Source organism: Arvicanthis niloticus, chromosome 21 (assembly GCF_011762505.2).
Source record: "Arvicanthis niloticus isolate mArvNil1 chromosome 21, mArvNil1.pat.X, whole genome shotgun sequence".
Classification (NCBI taxonomy): Eukaryota; Metazoa; Chordata; class Mammalia; order Rodentia; family Muridae; genus Arvicanthis; species Arvicanthis niloticus.
The window spans coordinates 47,133,514-47,153,660 of NC_047678.1; the positions used below are offsets into that span (position 1 = coordinate 47,133,514).

General features: G+C 41.0%; 1 protein-coding gene across 11 annotated transcripts in view; it reads right to left on the minus strand.

The window, feature by feature from the left end:
- Nucleotides 1-20,147, minus strand: part of Dlgap1 (DLG associated protein 1) — a 759,724-nt gene that overhangs the window by 396,770 nt on the left and 342,807 nt on the right. For 9 of the 11 annotated variants that reach the window (XM_076917643.1, XM_076917644.1, XM_034484005.2 and 6 more), the window contains one exon: nucleotides 7,257-7,431. The exons of 1 other annotated variant lie outside the window; for it this stretch is intronic. The gene's annotated coding sequence lies outside the window, so the exon portion shown is untranslated. The remainder of the gene's footprint in view (nucleotides 1-7,256; nucleotides 7,432-20,147) is intronic. One more of the 11 variants, XM_076917636.1, reaches the window with a different exon arrangement.

Here is a 20,147-nt window from a genome sequence, read left to right on the forward strand (position 1 = left end):
TAAAGAAGTAGCCATCTTCTTAGCTGTCCCTTTAGGCCCATGGTAGTGACAGCTTCCTGCTGGACACAGTGCTGTGCACTCCAGCCTCTCCTATTACTTTCTTTCCAGCCTGTCCACTGCTGTGAAAATAGGCCCTGGTTTAAATTCAATGCAGCCTTCTTGTGAATGGTATCTTCTTTCCCCACAATTCTGGATGATATGGCGGAACCAAAGTTATCTCAAATCTGATAGAAACCACAATGAGTTGAAATTTCGAGTCGCACAAACAGGCGTCCAAATTGCAAGCCACTTATTATGTATAAAATACCAAGAGATTAGGCTATAGAAATTCCAGGTACAAAAGACCTGAGCCAATGAATCAGAACCAGGCAGGATTAATGGTATTAATCACGTATTTTTCATAATCACCCCACTACCTGCTGCTAATGACACATTCCAAACAGACTTCTGGAAATAGATCACGAGAACCATGTGGAATGAAGAATTAGAATTTAAGTAGGTTAGAGAGGAGTTCAGAACCCAGCACGTGTGGTATTCAGAGAGTCTACTTTTAAAAAGAAAAAAAAAACTGTGTTGTCATTTGTCTATTAGAAAAGTCATTGCATATTAAGGCATATTAAGGCTCTGGATTCTGAGCTGGGCATAAAATGCTGACATCATGATTACATATGAATTATCTATGGTCTGTGCCCAACTCTGCATGATCTATCACAAAATCACTGTTGACAGACCAGTGAGCTTTTAAAGTGAACTATGAACCAGAGAATGGAGGTATGGCTTTCATAGTTCCAGCACTGGGGACCCTGAGCCAGGAAGATGGTTGAGCTGGAGTTGACTGTTATCATATCCCCCTCGGGTGTCTCAGGATCTACTCTCACAGTGGTGTGTGTGCGGCCAAGTGAGTAGACATCATCAGAATGCTGAAAATACAGAGGCTGTATTTTACACTGTGAAATGCCGTCTTCAAAACAAAACAGTAAAAACAAATAAAATATACCCCCCTAAACCCAACCAACCAACAACAAAAACTCGGCAAAATATAATTTTAGAAAATGCAAATAAGCCTCTATAGCTTTGTTCTTTAGTTTTGACATTTTAGTTTTGTTCCCCCCTTTTAAATAAACAGTGGGATAGTATCCAAAATTTATTATTTAACGTTTGTTTTTTTGAATTGGAATTAAACTGAGTTACGTTGTACTAAGAATGGAGAGAAAGAAAGCTGAAGGCTGAGAATAGAAACTAGTAGATGATATCAGAAGTGACAGAGTTGCTGAGATGCGGGGGGAAGCATGTGACAAAGGACTGAGTTTGTAAGAAGATGCAGCTTCAACTAGATGCTTTTTCTGCACAAGTTAGAAATTGCTACCCTTTTAAAAATTTATTGTTATTATTTTTAACCATGTCTAATTTTTTGGGCAGGGGAGGTGGCAGGAGGAATAGTTAAAAGGTATTTTGAGAAAAAGATTATGAGCTAGTTCAGAATTTGAGCAAAGTACAGAAGTCAGCAAGAGAATGTTACCACAACCCATAGACCACTTTCTAATCCCCAAAGAGTGCTGAGTTGGCAGCACTGCCCCCTAGTGGTCTCTTATGTTGTTGCAATGTGAGTAAAGATTTAAACCTGTTTCCAACACAAAACAGTTATCTATGTATTAAACCTTTCTATTAACATATTAAACCTGTTTCCAACACAAAACAGTTATCTATGTGTTTTTACTTGACGGTGAATGTTATCTTCCCATGGGATAGTTAGACATATATAATATCTGTGGTATGGGTAAGAAGAGTTTAAATTTCTGTCCCCAGACTGAATCCATCTCTCTTCCAGGAACCCATATCAGGCCCAGCATGGGGCAGAGACCATGGTCTCATTGTGAGGGTCTAAGCACCTTCTAAATCTTTCTGAGAACATGAAATGGGAAACATCTAATAAAATGACCTTCATGAATTCATGGTATGTCTTACTCAGGCTCAAGAGCAGAATTGCTTTTTAAATCTGTATTCCTTTGTTGTTTGTCAATTTTCAGTGTTCTGGATGTTCTGATGGATGATGTCTACTCACTTGGACACACACAGACACAGACACAGACACACACACACACACACACACACACACCCCACCGTGAGAGTAGATCCTGAAACACCAGAAGGGAATAATGATAACAGTCAGCTCACAATCCCTTGCAGTGTGTTTAGCCTAAGCATGGCGTGCCTGGGATACGGATGTCGCCTGTGATTTGAAGTCCGTTGGCATCCTCCTCTTAGCCTTTCTGTGCCACCTACTGGACAGACAGGCACAATGCTCTCATTTTACTGTTGCTTACAGATTGTTTCCAATTTAATTTTGCTTTATGATGATGTGAAGCTTTATGTGACTCAAAGTTAAAATTCACAAGATGGATCTGGTACTTATCTTTCTCTTCTTTATTCTGGCTTCTTCCTCTGCCCGAAGGTACAGTTTTATTTTTAAATGCTGCGACATCTTTCTATTAACATTAATATATTGCTATATAACATTATTTTCTATCTGTATGTTTTATTTTCCTTCATTATATAAGCGATAGCGTATTTTACAGACCCCTGTCTGCCTAGGAAAGTGAGTATATATTATTATTTCAGGCATACATAGCACCCATATGGTAACTTAACATGGTAGGTTTGACTTTATATTAGGCAACCTGAAAATTAAGTTTTTGAAAACAGGTGAAATCATGGGTAACAGTTTTGAATGTATCACTGTTAACTTGCTTCTGTACAGAGACAGAATGGCTGTCTACACAGATCCATAGCTCTGTATATATACCCGCTCCTGACCTTTCACTATGTGAGAGCTGTCACCACAGACGGCGGCTGAGACCTAGTCAGTCTCTTCTCTTATTAGGACACATTTACAAACACAGTAGCCTCCCTTTATCTGTGACTCATTTTCCTGTTGGTTCAGTTACTCTTAGTCAAACATAGGCCAGAAACTTTAAATGGAAAATTCCCAAAATACATTTCCTAAGTTTAAAATGAGGTATTATTTCTAAGCACTATAATTAAAATCAATTCTTTGTGTTGCTTGACTCCATCCAACCAGGGACACGAGTCATCTTTTACCATAGGTTATAGGTTATTCATGCTGTTTAATCTACTTGCTTCATGTCAGCAGAAAAAGGAGAGAGAGAAATAATGTGAACATATCGCTGCATTCTGGTTTATTATTACTATTCATCTCTTATCATGTTTAGGTTCATGGACTCAACTTTATCATTGGTATGGGTACAGGAAGAAAGTGCAGTATGTCTAGACTTTGATGGTGCCCATGGATGTATCCATGGATGTGTCCCCATGGTTAAGGATCCTCCTCCATAGCCTCTTTCCCCACATGCTTCTTGGTGTCTCTCTTCTTCCACCACATCTACCTAGCTTTTCTCTTCGTCTGTTTGCCCCCAAGCTGTTTTCCTGCTCTGTTTTGATTCTAGTTCCAGCAGTTATTTCTTAATGTGGAGGTTGGCTAGAGGAGATGTGTGCTGAGAGTCCCTTTTCAGTGTCTGTTGTGCTCAGGCTACCCCAGATCACATGGTTCTCTATGTCCACCCACACACTAGAGTCAGAGAGACCCACTGGTTTCAGGTGCTCCTCCCAGACTGACCTTCCAAGCTTTGTGGTGACAGCTTTGATTACTTTCATTTCTCTGTCTCTTGGTAGTAACAGGAGGCCCTCAACCTTCCTTTTGTCTTCTGTAACACATTATGAGAACCATTCATGCCCTAATATAACTAATAATTTATGCAACCTGAAATTATTTAAAAAACACATATTTGGTTCAGAGAGATGCAGTTTAGGACTTCTGTATCACTGAGTTGGCTATTGGGTTTTGTTTTTGCTGTTCTGGTTGCTATGCTTCCATGGAATGGTTTTGGAAAGTAAAAATTCTGGTCATATTGGCACTATTTTTTAGATGAAGCAGCCAAACTTCATCTAGAAAAGCCATAGTCTTTTTGTCATTAGCATCTGTGTGCCTGTTTCTCTCTATCATGTTTTCTGAGGCACTTCAGATGCCTTTCTGTTTATAGCGGGTGATAGCCTATTAAACCATCCAAAATATAACCTCAAAGTGTATTTTATACTTTTAACCTCCCAGACAGCTTGGCATCCTCTTCCTTAGACTACACAGAGTATTTACTGTAGCCTACGGTTGGACTGAATCATGTCACAGAAAATCCACTTTATAATAAAATACCCAGTATGCTGCATAATTTGGTGAATGCTGAGTATGGAAAGCAAAACTCAGATCATAGCATAGACACGCATTTGCAATACCACAAAGTTTAAAAATCATTAGCCAAATGGGAACCATCGATATTTTGTTAAACAATGTGGTCACAACAAGTCCACACATCGTAATACTTGGATGTGGCACTGTAATAACCTCCCTGGTGTGGTCCACTGTTTGGTCTGCTTCTATCTTTTCGAATCTATTTGCCTTCTCCTCTCTTTCCATCCTCTAGTCTTTAAGCAGATCTTTCCCACTATTTTTGCAATGTTTATGCTAGTTTTTTTCTGTCGCTTTGTCTTTCTCTGTTTTCTTCTTGGCCATGAGATGCAATACTGTGTACCACCTTCCAGTTCTGTTTCCTTACCACAAACCCCACTTCCTGATGGGGAACAACTTCTCACGAACTGAAAGCTGTAAAACTGTGAGCCAAGCTGACAGAACCCTCCTGGATGTTGCCACAAATGCTAGCAGCAGTCACATATGTAATGTGTTCCTGCCCAACCCCTCCAGGTAAGTCCATCTTTTCTTCTTCTTCCTTCCCTTCTTCCTCTTCCTCCTCCTTGTTTTCCTCTTCCTCTTCCTTCCCCTCCTCTTCCTCCTTCTTCTTCCTCCTTCTCTTCTTCTTATTCACCATTAACAAGTTATTAGCAGTAACACATGCTAAGAAGCATGATCCCAATATATTAAACCAGGAGAAAAATGCACTGGGGGACAGTGGTAGTGGGATAAAAGCTTCTTAAGTGGATGTAAGAGACCCCCAGGGTTGCTCTTGGTGGAGAAGAACAGCAAGACGTGGCCCTGGGTCCAGCTCACCTTTGCATTCTTGGGTAGAGGATGGGAAACTGACTGCTGAGATTGGGAGATGAAAGGACAGAAGGTGGAAACCTGAGGATCTAATTTTGTTTTGAGCTTATCATTTTCAGGTAGCTTCACATCCGAAACTAATTTATTTTTTAAGGCTTTTACAGTTATCCTCTCTCACTATATGGCATGGAAATGCAACTCTATACAAAACTCAGCTTTCATCTTATAGTTAGGAATAAAAATTATTGATGGGAACGGCTTAAAGAGGTAACATTTAAGGTAAAAGTACCTCCATCAAAGAAAACTAATAATCCAAATCATGGCAACTTAATAGGAGGAAAAATGTAGGCGAGATGAAAGGCTAGGGCACAGGGTCTGGGCTGCAGGAAGGAAGTTCTCTAGGGAGGATAAGAAACATACCTGCATGCTGGAAACAACTGTCAGTTCTGTCTATTAACTTACCAATGCATTTGTCTTTATTTTGTGCACTGAAACAGTCTCCCTCCCTCTCTCCCTCTTCTTCTCCCTCCCTTGCTCTGTCCCTCCCTCTCTCTCTCCTTTTCCCCTTTTCCTCTCTCATTCTCTCATGTATATGCCAGGATCATGTTGCCCCAATTTCTAGAATAAAAAGTTTCAAAGTTTTTAAGGGTGGTTCAAAATAGAACATTCAAGACAATTTCTGAGAGTCCATAGACACTCCAGTGTGCAGGGCATACTAGTAACATAAGACTATATCATAGACAATTCACATATAGGGATGTAACAACTAAGTAGACACCGACTCTGTAAGTTTGTTACCACACTGACAGTAGAACAATAAGTAACTTTGTATTTATGAGCCTTCTGCATTTTCTGTGTTTCAGATACTGTTTCTTTCAATACTGAAGAAGGAACATAAGAATCGAGGTCACTCAAACTCAGCTCTTTACTGTGGTATTAATGTTTTAAGATATATTGTTAACATATTATTGTATACTAAAATATAATTTTTCTTCTTCTGCCTCTTAAGTATTTCACAGCACACAATGGCAAAGCACAAGTGTTGAGACAGCATGCCATTTCCCAAGACACTCCTCTCCCCGTCTTTCCTCTCCAGTACTGAATGCAACTCATCTTTTTCTCATGGATGTTAATGTTATCTAGTCATTGTACCAGTTAAGTTTAGCAAACAAAATAAATCAAAAGGAAAAGGGATCTTAAAGAGTCGGAAAAAGTGTCAGGAGAAAAGAGTAGTTCTTGCTTTTTTTTTTTTTTAAATTTTGCCACACTATATATATTAAGTAGGCTGTGAAATGCTTTTTGGCTTTCTTTCCAACACTTATAAATAAACCCACCAAGAAATTCTGCTGGGCACAATACCCAGGGCCTTGTACATGACAGACAAGTACTTTATCACTGAGCTACATCCCCAAACCTGAATCACATCTTTAAAGTAATTTTGTCAGATCAGAGCCCAGAGAAATAGGACAGTTTTTATTCTGTGGTGTGTGTATGTGTGCATGTGTATGTACTATGTGTGTCTGTATAGGTATATGTGTGTGTACATGTGGTGTATGTGTATATGTGTGGGTGGTGTATATCTGTATGTATGTATGTGTGTATGTATGCATGCACATATGTGTGCCTGTGAATTATGTGTGTGTTTGTGTGTATATGTGATGTGTGTGTGGTATGTACCTGTTTGGGTGGCATCTGTATGTGTGTATTTGTGGTGTGTATTTTTGTTTGTGTGTTTGTGTATGTGTGTATGTATGGTGAGTGTATGTGTGAATATGTGTGGTGTGTATTTATGTGTGTATGTGGTGTTTGTATGGTGTGTGTATATGTGTGTATCTGTGGTATGTGTTTTTGTTTGTGTGTTTGTGCATGTGTGTATGTATAGTATGTGTATTTGTGTGTATATGTGTGGTGTGTATTTATATGTGTATGTGTGTGTACATAGTGTATGTGTGTGTATATGTGTGTATCTGTGGTATGTGTTTTTGTTTGTGTGTTTGTGCATGTGTGTATGTATAGTATGTGTATTTGTGTGTATATGTGTGGTGTGTATTTATATGTGTATGTGTGTGTACATAGTGTATGTGTGTGTGTATGTGTGTGTATGTGTGGTGTGTACATTTGTGTGGCATCTGTGTGTGAAATGTAGTGGGGGCCGGTAGTTAACTGTGAATTCTGGGAGTATAACTCGTACCTTGCTACTTTTCTGTTTTAATGGCGGATGGCAGGGTTTCACAGGCCCTGCTCTTCCCACAGGGTTTTGCAACCTGGACTTACTGCTCTTAGGTCTTTGTCATTCAACAGGAGCTCTCTGAAGCAGACACAGGGGCCTCCAGGTGACATTCAGCAAATCCCAGAGCAGATGTAACCTGTCAGAAGCACAGTTCATACTTTAGTCTGCTTGTCACATGCAAATATGACATGAAAGGTTAGCAACGTTTCCAGAACTGAGGCTAAGAGGCCCATGCCTCCTCTGCACACACTTTCCTTGTGCACTTTGAACCACATTTTATCCTGCGTTTTAACCACAGTCTGAAAGTAAACTCAGCTCCCTGCCAACTTTTCATCCTTTTAAATTTGCTTATTTTGTTTTGGTTTTTCATTCCAATTCAGTTTTCCAGATTTCATATCATATACTTAAGCATTTATTGAACAAATTTACTGGGCACCCTGGAGTTGAGGTAGTAAATTTCATCTAGACCTTTAGAATTTAAAAATCAGCGGGCTCTGTTTGTATTCTCTCTTCTTCCCACCCCACCTTCCAGGTGCTCAAGTACCTTTACTTCCTTTGTATCCATCTTAAGCAGTCTCTCTGGAGGCAGGGAGCCCCCTCCTCATGCCAGGCGGTAGCAATCAAGTACTCAGTGCTTTCCACTGAAGTTCAGAACCTCAGTAGTCACTTCCGCACTATCTACCCTGCATTACTACTTCACAATCCTGGCTTGGCGTCAAGATCCATAAGTAATCTGGGGGAAGGCTTATTTGGCCCTGTCACAGATGTTTAGGAACCTGCCTGTGGAGCACTCTCATAGCTTTTTGATGTGCAGCCAGGCTGCAAAAATTATTGCCCTCTCTTGCTTTTTTTCCTAGCTATATGGATTCATGGCTGTCAGTAGTCAAATATCATACACTGTTGAGCCTTTGCCTCTACACAGCCTGCTAGAATCTCAACCTGTAGGGAAGTCTTAAGGTCTCAACGTGATCCCTAAGGTCTAATGGCATGCCTCATTCCCCTTAGCCTCTCCTGAGATCTGCCGACTGAGGGAACTGCCCAGCTTTAGTGTCTACTTTCCCCCATCCTCAGTCTCAGGAATAAAGAAGCCAATTCAGGTCCTCTGCAAAAGCACTACATGCTCTTCATTGCGGAGCCACCTTTCCAGACCTACTTTACCACTTTTTAAAAATCCCTTTTCTTTACTGTGAGGCAAGAGAATGAAAATATTTTCTCCAAATAAAAACTGTTGTCTATGTATCACTTGGCTATTGAGCCAGTATGTGGTAACTTGTCTTAAGAATTTAGGTGTGTCTAAGCATGCCACAGCTACAGATTCATCCAATGGAGAACCCAAAACTGCATAGGTGTGGTTTCGTTCTTCTTGTCTTTAATAGAGAAATAATGCTGAATGGCAGCTATTTACAGTCTTTATGTTATATTAGATATTGTAAGTCACCCAAGAGATGACATGAAGAATACAAAACAATTTATGTAAGTTATATGTAAACACTACATAATAAACACTACATCATAGAATAAGGGAATGACCACCGTCATTTCTTTATCAACACTCTCTCTTTCCTCTTCCCAGGGGAACACTGCTTCCCTCCCACCAGTATCAGGCTCATTTGATTCTTTGATGAACACAGATTCAGGGTTTGTGCTGCTACTACTGCTGTGGATGTTTAACTCAGGGGTCGTAGAAGGAAGGACGGTTCCTAATTGCACATGTCTGGTGTGCACAAGGAATGCTTGCATAGGGGTTCCTACCTACTACACATGTCTGGTGTGCACAAGGAATGCTTGCATAGGGGTTCCTACCTACACATGTCTGGTGTGCACAAGGAATGCTTGCATAGGGGTTCCTACCTACACATGTCTGGTGTGTAGAAGGAACACTTGCATGGACACTGCATGAATTACTTGGACCCCAGTCAACATTCACACAGGAGCTCATGTCAAATAAGTCAACCATTCCTCCTCACTGTCGTACATTTGCTTTCTTTTGCGGGTTACATGACTTCTTGTCTGCTGTTGCTTCTGTCCTTGACACGCTAAGAATTCAAACTGGGAAGGTATAATTTTTCCCTTGCTTGCTAGTCACATAAGGTGGTTTTTTTTAGTTTTTTGTTTTTAAAATGAAATCAGTCACTAACAAGCCCCGTGGAATGGTTTCCTCTCAAACCATTAGGGGTTGCTATAGTAACAACACAATTACCATGACCAACTCTTGTGTAAAATATATACCAACTTGTTATCTACAAAAATCATACACCTATTTTTGTTTTTAAATTAAATTTAAACAAAAGTTTTTATTCTCACACAAGGTTCTAATTTAATTTTTGTTGTTGTGATAAAATATCTTGACCAAAAAGCAACTTAGGGGGAAAAGGGTTTATTCAGCTCCTAATTTCAGTTTATAGTCTATCACTGTGGGGAGGTCAAAGCAAGTATTCTAGCAGCTAGTCACATCATATCCACAATAAAGAGCAGAGAGAAATAAATGCATGCAGTTCTAATTGTTTTCTTCTTTGCTTCCTCACAGCTAGTTTCCTCCACTCTTTAACTGTTTAGGATCCTCTGCCTAGGGAATGGTGCTGCCCACAGTGGGCTGAGTTTTCCTACCATAGGCTAATCTGATAACCTAAAATAACCTACCATAGGCTAATCTGATCTAGATTATAAAAGGGAGGAGGAAAGAGTGTAAGAGACAGAGGGGATGGAGAATACCAGGACAACAAGGCTCTCTGTAAATCAACTGAGAAAATCTCATAAGAACTCACAGATACTGAAGCAGCAAGTACAGGGCCAACTGGGTCTGCACCAGGGTTTCTGTATATAGACTAAAGCTTTCAGTTTTTTGTCTTTATGGGACTCCTGAGTGTGTGAATGAGTGGGTCTCTGACTCTTGTGCTTTCTCTGGGGTTCTTTTTCTTCTGTCTGTCCAACTTTGATATGATTTTTTTTTTTTATCTTATTATATTTTATTCTTTTAAAAAAGAAAATAAATGCCAGTATAGCACCGACCAAGAAAAAGTTTAGGTGAGGCAAAGTGATGGTATTTTCATACAACCATGCACTAAAAGATTTTTCCAGAAGCAGGAAACAATATAGCAAGTTAAAATGGAAGGAAGTAGATAGAGATCTGACAAAGGCGCAGACATCCAGGAGATAAGACAGAGCAAGGGAAATCTTGAAAACACACACACACACAGGCACACACACAGAGGCACACACATAGTGTGTGTATGTGAGTGTGCATGTGTGTATATGTGTTTGTATGTGTGTGCATATGTGTGAGTGTGTGTGCATGTGAGAGTGTTTGTGTCTGAACTTCTCAAAAATAACAACAAAAATTTACTATAGTTTTAAATATATAAACTTAGAATCTCTCACCTGATCTAGCAACTTTTTTATCTAATCTCTTTTCTCCTATCTAATCCTCATATATATTTAAACGTAAAATGGAGATTATGATATTCTTAATGTGTTTAGATATGAATCTGATATCAATGGGTAGATTGCCATATTCCAAAACAATTAAAGATTGTGAGAATGCCTGAGTCAAAAACCCCAAACTAAACCAAACCTTCCCATAAAACTCTCTTTGCAAATGATTCTAGGTTAGCCAATTTGACAGTTAAAACTAATTAATGCATTAGGTATTTTCAATTTTTTTTGAGATAGCGTCTCATGTAATCCAGGGTAGCCTTATTCTCTTTGTAGCCAAAGCAAGGTGAACTTCTCATCCTCTGCCTCTACATCCTGAGTGCTAGGATCATAGGGGTATGTCCTCATTCCTGTTTACAGAGTGTTGGAGGATTGAACCCAGGGCTTTGTGAATGGTAGTCAAGCACTCTACCTACTGAACTACTGCTTGTTCTTTCAGTAATTTCCATTCTGGGTCTGACTGCTTAGAATCAAATGCAGGGTCTCATGGATGCTGGACATGTCTACTATGTTACCAGACGCCCAGCTCTAGTCATTACTTTCAGATCCAAGCAGCACACAGTTTACCTGACACTCCAGATTTTTTTTTTTTTTTAAAGTAGACTACTCATGGTACCCTTTTCTTTTTGGGATGTAGGGTCTCAATGAGCACCACAGGATGACCACAAACTTATTATCCTCCTTTAACTTCCCTACTAGCTGGCCTTACAGGGAAGCACCGGCATGTCTAGTAAACTCATTTAATTTCTCTCCTCAACCCTCCCCTTGACCTTTCTTTCTCTATCTTTCCCTTTCCCTCAGATAAAAAAAAATCTATCAAAACTTTCTTCACTTAGCAATGGAGATACTATGCTTGGCTCTTTGTCTTTCTTAAGTGCTGCCAAGGCAGGAGAAACAGGAGACAAGGTACAAAAAGGGATACAGCTAAGATTGCCTAGAAGAGGAGGAGGAGGAAGAGGAGGAGGAGGAAGAGGAAGGGAAGGAGGAGGCGGAGGGGAAGGAGGAGGAGGAGAAAAAGGGGGAGAAGGAGGAGAAGGAGGAGGCGGGAAAGGAAAAGGAGGAGAAAGAGTAAAAAGGGGAGAAGGAGGAGGGGGAAAAAGGAAAAGGAGGAGGAAGAGAGAAAAGGGGAGAAGGAGGAGGAGGAGGAGAAGGAGGAGGGGGAAAAAGAAAAGGAGGAGGAGGAAGAAAAGGGGAGGAGGAGGAGCGGCAGAGCCATTACTGATGCTAGCCATGGGCTAAGGCTGTCTAGGGACACTGCAGCTGGACAAGGGTTCGCGTGCATTCTAGACACAGGGAAGAGCAACTGTCAATCATAGATAACTGAAACTGCACATCAGCTAGGATAGGCAGTGTAGACAGGGATGATCCATAGGGTGCCAGTGATGGTCTTCCAGACAAGCTAGAGGTACCAGTGACCCCCAAGCCATGGTGCATCCTTACTGTGATGGCATCTCTTCCCGCCTATGCTTACTGTAACATTTCTCTGTCAACCTGCAGCAGGACGGACACCACAGTTTCCCTCGACGTCTCCTCTCCACCTCCTCTGTGCTGACGTTACATCATACCTGTCAGCATCCTCCTCCATTTGCTGAAGGTGCAGCTATCGTCACTGCTCTCAGACTGGCTTCATTTCACTTTCCCTGCCTTTCCCATCTGAAGGAGTGACTTCCTTCCTTCCTTCCTTCCTTCCTTCCTTCCTTCCTTCCTTCCTTCCTTCCTTCCTTTCTCTCTTCTTCCTTTCTTGTATGTGGGCATACTGTTGCTGTCTTCAGACACACCAGGAGAGGGCATCGGATCCCATTACAGATGGTTGTGAGCTACCACATGGTTGCTGGGAATTGAACTCAGAACCTCTGGATGAGCAGTCAGAGCTCTTAACTGCCGAGCTTATTAATCCACGAATGACTTTCATGAAATGCATGTGTGCGTTAAATGCCCTGTCAATGGGACACACATGTTTTGGTTTTTCTCAAAGTCTTCAAAGCAAAGCTCAGACTTCTCTGGGCTGCAGGAGTGGTTCAACTGATATCTCTGTCGCATTCCTCACCCCGCCCTTTGCCATGTTCTTAGATACACAGGGCTCCAGCCACTGCTGGGCTCCCCACAAGCCACCATCTCACCACAGGGACACCGCAGGGGAGGCACAGTGAGCTGGGGCATCAGATATACCCCCTTCCAGGTTCCTTTTGTCAGCAGTGATCTGCAACGGTGGCTGGAAACTACAGTCTAGCGAAGAGGGCAGTTGAGTTTGCTAAGTTGCAGTTGGCTGTGGCTCTCTTGAACTGGTTTTCCACAGGCTCCATGTTTGTCTTTTAATTTTTTTCGTGCTATAAATACTCAGTGGTCATCTCGTTAACAAATAGCTTCCGTTTTACATTCTTCTTCTTCTTTTTTTTAATCTTTTTGTTATCTTGCAAGTTGTCTGTGAAAATACTAATTTAGTAATATTAAATTCTGGGCTTCTACAAGGTCTCTTGATGCTTTAACAATTACCTCTTTGTGAGGAGGTCATTGGCGCGGAGTGCTCACGTGGTCACGTAACTGTAGTTCCAGCTATGGACCCGGCACTGTGTTCCAGGCATTGTGGCCCTGGAACTGTTATCTTGGCTCTGTCTGTTCACTGTAACTCGTATCTCTCACACTCGCTGACTACCTGTCATGTATGAGACAATATATTTGAAGTTCCAAACTCCATGGGCTCAACGTGGTCTTCTCTTCTCTCATCATTTGCCGGATGCCGTGAGATGAGCAGCTCTCTGGGCTGTGCACACTTCACCGTCCTGCGGCTACAGGGCGAAAACAATAGGAAAACTCACCATAGCCTGAATCCTCCCAAATGGTGAGCCAAAGAAACCTTTCCTCTTTCAAAGTTGGTTATCCATGTATTCGTTACAGCAACAGACAGCAGACCAACACAAGGCATGCTCATGTATGCAATTATCCCCTACTTAAACCTCCTGTCTAAGTCATGGCTCACATGGGTTCATAAAGACTGAAGCAGCAAGCACAGGGTCTGCAGGGTTCTGCACCAGGTTCTCTGGGCATATGCTATGCCTGTTAGCTTGGTGTTTTTAGTGCGACTCCTAACAGAGGGAATGGGTGTATTTGACTCTTTTGCCTGCTCTTGGGACTCTTGTCCTTCGATTGGGTTACCTTGCCCCGACTTGATATGAGGGCTGTCTTCTTGTCTTAATGTATTTTGTTTTGCCCTGTTTGACTGTTGTCTCCTGGAGGCATGCTCTTTTCTGAAGAGGAAATGGAGAGGAAGTGGATATGGGGGAGAGCGGAGAGAAAGGAGAGGAAACTAATGGGTATGTATTGTATAAGGGGAGAATCTATTTTCAATTAAAAAAAAGGAAAAATCAGAAAGAAACAAACAAATGAAAAAAGAGACTGAGGCGGAGATGATACAGTTACCTTCTCAAGATCACACAGCTAACAAGTGAAGGAGTGGGCTCTAACTGAGGTAGGCCGAACCCATCTTAGGAGTACATAACATTTCACATGTGTTTAACTTTATTCTTGTTAAAGACCAAGACTCAGACATTGGATTGGTTAGCTTGGGTAGCTGACAGAAAAGTTCTCTGTGGTGTGGAGAAGATACATCTCAGTTGAAAACTTTGAATACCCTCTCTTCTCCTCAGGTCTTGATCACGTGCCTTTTCTTTTTAACTTCAAGCAGATGTTTACCCTCATGGAGACACTGGAGCCACCGGATGAAATCCCCAGCACATTTCAGAGAGCAATGCTACAGAACAAAGTATGGAGAATTCTTTAAAAGTTATCAGTTAGTGTCTTGGTCGTAAGCTAAATGTTACGTGAGGATAACTTTAACAAAGATACTTATTGTCACATGTGAACAGTTTTCTGTAGCCAAACTTAAAAACAGCATGTTTCTAGAGTTCTAAGCTGGTAAGGTGAACTGACACTTGTTCATATTATAGTGCATTATATAAGGCGTACATAATCTCTGTTCTGAAACTGACATGATAATTTTCAGTTCAGGAGACATTATGAATATTGATACTGCCCACTTGGCTATGCTTGGCGGAGACCTGCTTGTCCTTTTGTTTGTGGTGCTTGGCCCATTTTTAAAAAATTATTATGTTTTTATTTTTTGAGATTATAATATAATTATATTATTTCTTCTCCCCATTTCTCCTTCCACGCCTTCCCAACCCATACCCCTTTGTTTATTAATTTGTGTTACACATGCACACACACACTTACTGTGCATAAATTCCTAAATACACAGATAAAGCCTGCTTAGTCTGTATAATGTTACTCGAATGTTTGTTTTCAGGGCTGCATATTTAGTATTGAATAACCAACTGGTTACCTGGGGAAGACTGTTTTTCCCACTCTCATAGAATGTCTTAGTTTCTATAGTTCTTATTTAAGGTTAAGGCCTCCTAGGCTTTCCCCCCACCCACTCTCGTTTATTGAATGCAGTAATCCTTGTTCAGCTCATGTTTAGGCAGCCATATTGGTGAGGTATCACGAGTGTAGCTTGTGACATTCCTAGGAGACACAATCTCAGAGCGAAATCCCTTTGACTTTTACAATCTTTATGTCCCCTCTGTTGGAGTGATACCGAAGCCCCAGGTGCAGGGCGTGTTGTAGATGTATCGTCTATCAGCCCACTCTTTAGGGTCATTTGTTTTCCTTAGCAAATAATAAAAAACGAAAGCAGTTTTTAAACAATCATTAGAATATCCCCGATCTGGTTAGTCATCTTCTCAACCCCATATCCTCAGTGTGGGAGAGCAGACACCCTGGGAAGACTTTGGTTGGCTTTTCAGTGGTGATTTGTCTCCTCTCCGTGTTCATGGAGGTCTCAAGTGCCTGCCTGGGCATTCTAAGAATGCAACAGCTGATGTGCACTCTGATTTTCAGTGTACCCCACCTTGCCTTTAATCAGCAGCACAGAACTCCAGCCCCTGACTCCCAAGGACCTGTCTGAACTGTTGGCTGTTTGCATGCACTGGAAGTTCTTGACAGAAACAGCTCAGTGCACTCCTGACTTTCACCCTTTATGGTCGGAAAGTTCTCAAGTCTCCTCTTAAAAATATGTATTTAGCTAGGCCTTCCTGCACATGTGTAGCAGATGTGCAATTTGCTCTTCATATGGGTCCTGAACAACTGGAGCTGGGCGGAGGGGGAGGGCTATCCCAGAAGCTGTTGCCTGTATATGGGATATGTTCTTCTAGCTGGGCTTTCTTGTCAGACCTCAGTGAGACAGGAAGTACCTAACCTTACAGAGACTTGAAGTGCCAGGGTCGGGGGATACCTAGAGGAGAAGTGGATGGGGGTGGGGGGGTGGGGAAGGATTGTGGGAGGGAGTCAGTGAGCAGGATGTAAAGTGAATATATATATATATATATATATATATATATATATATATATATATATATATCTCAATGTACACAGAAGAGTGGATGTGTAGGTCAGAGGATGAGTGTTCTGTGACCTCTGGAGGACACAGTCTCTGATGAGTTCAGTTTTTGTCATCGGCATTCAGCATATACCAAAGACTAACAGCATTTGTGAAGTGGATCTGAGTCCAGTTTGCTCTAAACAGAATAGAGTTCCATGATTTTTTAGCACCCCCTGCATTGAGGTACAGAGCAACGATAGCTTTAGGACCACAACCACCAAGTTAACTCAGGAAGTCAGCCAGCTGTGTAGAGTGGCCACACAGTTTCTAATGAAGTCAGCAGCTAGGTTTCCTTGAGCTGGACCTGATCACCACAATCACCCTGTGACATCTCACTCTATATTTTTGCTGTAATGTCATAAACAAACTCTCATATGATAAAATATGATAAGGAGAAGAAGTTCTTGTCAAACCTTGGCATCAGGAGAGTCTTTGCTTTACTGAAGAATGTTACACTTTCAGGGTAAATATGACAAAGTTTTCCTTTGACTCTAACTTAAGGTTAGTAATCATATTCACTGACACAAAAGTTGTCATAAATGACACCAATTTTTAATATCTTGAACTCTCTGTCACCTCTTCAAGTCAGGAATCTTATCAGCCATTTAAAACTGGTAGAATGAAATGGGAAATATAAATAAATGTAAACACTTTTGGATATTTGTCAACATTTTAAGTCTCCCATGTAAAAACAAAAGCCACTTTGGCTTAAGAAAAAAAAAACTAATCCATTTTATAACATTAAGACTGAAGAATAATGAACTTTCCCATTGGTAGGTTTAAGTGTCCTGGTAGTTAAAGTACTGACAGAGTCTTTTCATCTTATAGGCCCTCTCCAGTGTGACTGAACAATTTTTTTTCTCGGTAGTCAGATATTTAGCCTTTAATTTTATACACTTATGTAAATGCAGAAAGAACATGATATTTTATTTACACTGGTTTTCATAATTCCTTCATTTTTAATAGACATTAATGATTAACTCGAATAATTTCCCCAAACAAGTCAGGTGACTCAGGATGGCTGCCCACGATGCAATTCCCCTTCACTTTCAGCTTCTCTTCATCTCAACTGAGATTCTTTTCAGTCTGTTTAAGCCAAAAACTCATATTTCAGTAGTCATACAAAAACAACCATATATTCTAAGCAAATAAACGAGCCACACGGTGTTGAGAATGGGAGAGAATATTCAAAGGCATTTCCAGACAGAAATCTAGAAATCTGTTTTCTATCACCAGTTTCCTTTTCAGCCTTTCTCCTCCAAGGTCGCACAGAAAGACAGTGGACCATAGCCAGGAATTCAGGCAAGGCTGTCTGTTTTATTCATTGATGCATTCCCAAGTGGGTTAAACAGGTCTTGTATGGACAAGGTGTTCAACAAACGTTTGATAAACTGAACTGAATACTGAGAAAGAAAATAGTAAGTTCTAGGATTTGATACATTATCTTCCCTGGAGTTTGGGGATGAATATGATTACTTTGAATCAAAAGTAAGGAAGTAAATCCTTAGATTTCCATCAGAGGAAAGGTGCTAGATCTTTTTCTCCTTTTCATTAAGAAGATTCCAACAAAACAAAACCTGACATCTAGAACTACTCATGCATGGGGACATTGCTCTGGCAGCTGTGGGCCCAGTGCCTGGAAGGCAAGTGTCAATGTAGCTGAGTCACCCATTTTCTGCCACTTTCTTCTAGGTTAGTGTTTTCAACTTTCTAATGATATGACCCTTTAATACAGACTCTCATGTGTGATGACCCCAATTATAAAATTATTTTTGTTGCTATTTCATAACTGAAATTTTGATAGTTATGATTGTGATATAAATACTCTCCAAGAGTTGAGAACCACAGTTCTGGGGTTGGGGTGAGCCCTTCCCTTTCCCTCGAAGTCTAAATGGACTAGTCCATTTGTGTTATAGACACGAAGCCTGAAGGGGGAGAAATGGTCTTTCAGTTATCAGTGTTTGCTCTGTGAATGGGTAAAACACTTGGTTAAAGCTACTTTATATGATATGAGAAAGTCTTACCAGTGGAGGAACCACACGTAAACTCTGCTGGAGCAGCAAGGACTTGGCTTACTTTTTAAAAGAAGTAATTGCTATGTATCAGTTCACAGATGAAAAACCAGCAGAGCTCACTGATGTTGCCCTTGTAGGTACAATGTAGCCACTCATAGAGAATTAAGTCATAAAGCCAAGTTAAATTGTAGAGGATTTTTGTTTGTTTGTTTGTTTTGTTTTTTGGAAATACCAGATATTTTTGTTGTTGCTCAAATTCCTGCTGACTGGTAAGCACTGGATCCTTTAGTGACCAAATCAAGTTCCTTCTCAGGGTGCTAGTTGAGACAACTGCAGTAGTAACTGCAGGAACCCCAAGGAATACTTCTGACTGTTGAAGTCCAGAAGCTTACTTGAGTCTTGGGTTGCCACTCTAGAGCTTTGCTTGTGATATGAAGATTTGTGAAGTTTCCCTGGAACGTACCTGTGGTAAACCCTGGAGTGTGTTGTTTTCTCTATCTGGATAATCGTTTAGAGTGAAGGACACTAAGGCAAAAAAGGTGGCCCTCTGTATTCCTGTCGGTACCTAGTCATGGAATGTGGAGGTTGCACTGCAGAGAATGCTTATCCTTGTATGGAGTCATAAGCAAAGGTAGAGCTGGCACTTGCCATCCCAATGGCTGATGAATGAGGAACTTAGTCATGATGGGGCAACCGGGTGGATACCAACAGCCTTCACTCAAACTGGCCGAGCTGAACCATAAAAGAGCATTTTCTGTATAAAAAGGAAGAGCATTTTCTGTCTAAATTGCATGTAACATAAAGGACATCCAATAAGAAATTGTTGAGCTAACGAATAGGTATTTATTATGGAGGCGGAATAATGAGAGTAACTGATTTAAAGGTCATCAGAACAGATTTAAATGAGGTCAAAGGAAAGTACCACATGATAGTGATCCAAATCGGTCCACAGCCTCCAGCTGTGACATCTGCTTTCCCATGCTGACAATTGGTTTAGTCATTAAAATTATTCAGAGTCTGAGCCTACTAAGCCTTGGGCAAACATAGCAGGAAAGAAGCCAGAGGAGCTATGATCTGAGGCAGAACACGCACTGCCCCTACTCACTGCCAAAGGGAACTGCTTCTACTATCTGAGTTTGATGGAAAACTTTGGAACTTCAAAAAGGAAATTTTTAGTTTGCAGGAAACAGGAAAGAACTGGAAAGGAACACTGATCAAATCTTTCCAAAATCAAGGACTCTTCCTGCCAGAAGCCTTTGAGCTATAAAAATCATCTTCTAAGTTTTGTGTGAAGGCTGTACCTAAGCATGGTCTGTTCTATTCAACTAAGGATACAGCTCCTCCTCGTCCTCCTCGTCCTCCTCGTCCTCCTCGTCCTCCTCGTCCTCCTCTTCCTTCTTTTCCCCCTCCTCCAAGCATTTGGAAATATTTTATAGCAAGCAATTTAATCACAAAGACTTTTTTTCAAAGTTACAAATTCCTGCAGTGGATGGGGTCATAGAAAATTGGGGCTTGCATGGTAATGCCAAAGATATGCCACCTTTGCCCAGTAGCTCTATCTAACACTTAGCTTGTAAGAATTTCTATCACTTAAGATTTATCTGACTAAAGCCACAGATTAATATTTAATGTATTTAGAAGATGTGGTTGTTGTGCAAATGAGCAAGTCTTGTCTTTTTTAAACCCCCTCCTTCCCGTCTCTCTCTTGCTTCAGCCTGCTTGCTCCAGTCTCCACTTGTTTGCTCCGGGCACCACTCACTCAGGCCAAAAGTACACTGTAGCTGTCTTCAGACACCATATGAGGGCATCAGATCTCATTATGGATGGTTGTGAGCCACCATGTGGTTGCTGGGATTTGAATGCATGACCTCCTGAAAAGCAGGAGGTTGGTGCTCTTAACCGCTGAGCCATCTCACCAGCCCACAAATCTTGTCTTGAAAAGCTTTTTTCACTGATTTTTTTTTTTTC